The sequence below is a fragment of the Elephantulus edwardii genome, unplaced genomic scaffold (assembly GCF_000299155.1).
Source record: "Elephantulus edwardii isolate Elephantulus edwardi_28Jun2011 unplaced genomic scaffold, EleEdw1.0 scaffold00020, whole genome shotgun sequence".
Taxonomy (NCBI): domain Eukaryota; kingdom Metazoa; phylum Chordata; class Mammalia; order Macroscelidea; family Macroscelididae; genus Elephantulus; species Elephantulus edwardii.
The window spans coordinates 15,235,366-15,237,675 of NW_006399770.1; the positions used below are offsets into that span (position 1 = coordinate 15,235,366).

Genomic DNA, 2,310 nt, shown 5'->3' on the forward strand with positions numbered 1-2,310 from the left:
ATGTTCCCAGGAGTCAAGGATTCTGAAGCTTCATCTGACATACTTTGGGCATGTTGCAAGGAGGGACTGGTCCTTGGAGAGGGACATCATGTTTGGCAGAGTGGAGGGATGGCACAAGAGAGGAAGATCCTCGAGGAGATGGATCGATTCTGTGAGTGGAGTGGTGGGAATGAATGTGTTTGAGCCAGCGAGCTTGGCACAAGATAGAATGGCGTTTAGGGCTCTTGTACATAGGGTGGCTATGAGTTGCAAATGACTCAATGGCACATAACAACAACAACAACAACAGACATTCAGTCATTTTCTATATATAACTCTTGAAGAAAACAAAAAGACATAAAATTCTACTGGATTAAAAAAATAAAACACAAAACAATTATACTCAAAACTTTCAGCTAAATAAAACAGAATATCACATGGGGAATTGGTTGTAAATTTATAGATAATTGTCATACAGGGAACTGAGAAGGAACACACTTCTACTGATAGTGAAATCGGTAATTTAGATGATATTTTCATTCCAAGGAATAGTTCTCTTTTCCTCCTAACAGTTCTCATTATTTACAAACTAATACGTAGCTCAGTAAAGTACCAAGAGTTTGAGGTTAAAGGTGACCTTTGAGAGCTAGGAGACTGGCTGCAGTGGCCGCTGCTGAGGATCATGGGAGGAAGACCACCTAATGCTGCCTGCCAGCACCTGTAGAAGTGTATTGGAATCAGTACAAATTGCATTTATCTCCTATGGAAGCCAAGCTTCCGTTTCTCTGAGTTAACAATCTTTACAAACTGCCAGCTGTGAATCAAAAGCCTTCCCTAAGTTATCCCTCCAACTTTATGCTTGATAAGATATTCTGTTGCTACTTATTATAAAAACACTATTCTGTTTTTGTTGTGCTTTTGAGTAATTTTGATCTTTCTCTTAGCTTTAAAATTTTTTCTCTTCCTTTTTTTCCAATAATTTCATTTTGTTTGTTCTTTTCTCTTTTAAGTATGAAATATAGATAATAAAAGGCAGCCTACTTACCGAAGTATTTATACATGTTGGGTCTTTCAATATTCATAGGTAGTATATGAAGTATTAACTCCTCAGTGATAAAACTGCATGTATCATTGTTGTTATATGCCATTAAGAATATATGTGTGCTTTTTCTTTTCTCTTTCTCTTGCCCATGCGCCCAAGATGCAGAAGGGAAAGAAGGCTAAGGGGAAGAAGGTGGCCCCGGCGGCTGCCGTGGTCAAGAAGCAGGAGGCCAAGAAGGTGGTGGAGTCCCCTCTTCGAGAAAAGGCCTCAAAACTTTGGCATTGGGCAGGACATCGAATCCAAAAGAGACTCTACCCGCTTCATCAAATGGCCCCGCTACATCCGGGTGCAGCATCAGAGGGCAATCTTCTACAAACGACTCAAGGTGCTACTCGCCATTAACCAGTTCACCCAGGCCTTGGACCGCCAGACAGCTACTCAGCTGCTGAAGCTGACCCACAAGTACAGACCAGAGACCAAGAAGGAGAAGAAGCAGAGGCTGCTGGCCCGGACTGAGAAGAAGGCTGCTGGCGAAGGAGACACCCCACCAAGAGACCCCTGTGTCCTCCATGCAGAGGTGAATACAGTCACCACCCTGATGGAGAACAAGAAGGCCCACCTGGTGGTGATCGCACACGACGTGGACCTTATAGAGCTGGTGGTCTTCCCGCCGGCTTTGTGTCGGAAGATGGGTGTTACATTCTGTAACATCAAGGGCAAGGCCAGGCTGGGCCGCCTCGTTCACCGGGAGACCTGCACCACTGTTGCCTTCAAGCAGGTGAACCCAGAAGATAAAGGCGCTCTGGCGAAGCTGGTAGAAGCGATCAGAACTAATTACAACGACAGATATAATGAGATCCGCCGCCCCTGGGGAGGCAACGTCCTGGGGCCCAAGTCAGGGGCCCGCATCGCCAAGCTGGAGAAGGCCAAGGCCAAAGAACTCGCCACCAGACTGGGCTGATGTGCACACTGATTCTTCTGTACCTCAGAATAAACTTATCCCACCGTAAAAAAGAAAAAAAGAATATATGCAGCACGCAGGAGCAATAACGTTGTAAAATATTACCTAACTTGGGAGGGACTGGAGAGCATTATGCTGAGCGAACTAACTCAGTCCCATAAGGATAAATATTGTGTAAAACCGTTATTGTAGAATAAGTATAAGGATCCAAGAGGAGTGGGAGAGGCTAGAAGAAGAGGGATGTGGATGAGCAGGGGAAAGGGGGGATTAATCATTGGTTTGTACAATTTGATGGGTGGGGGGTGAGAGAAATTGAAAGAATTTGTTC

General features: G+C 44.6%; 1 pseudogene; it reads left to right on the plus strand.

Moving 5' to 3' along the window:
• The first annotated feature begins 1,169 nt into the window (after positions 1-1,169).
• LOC102872356 lies at positions 1,170-1,982 on the plus strand (annotated as a pseudogene).
• The last annotated feature ends 328 nt before the right edge of the window (positions 1,983-2,310 follow it).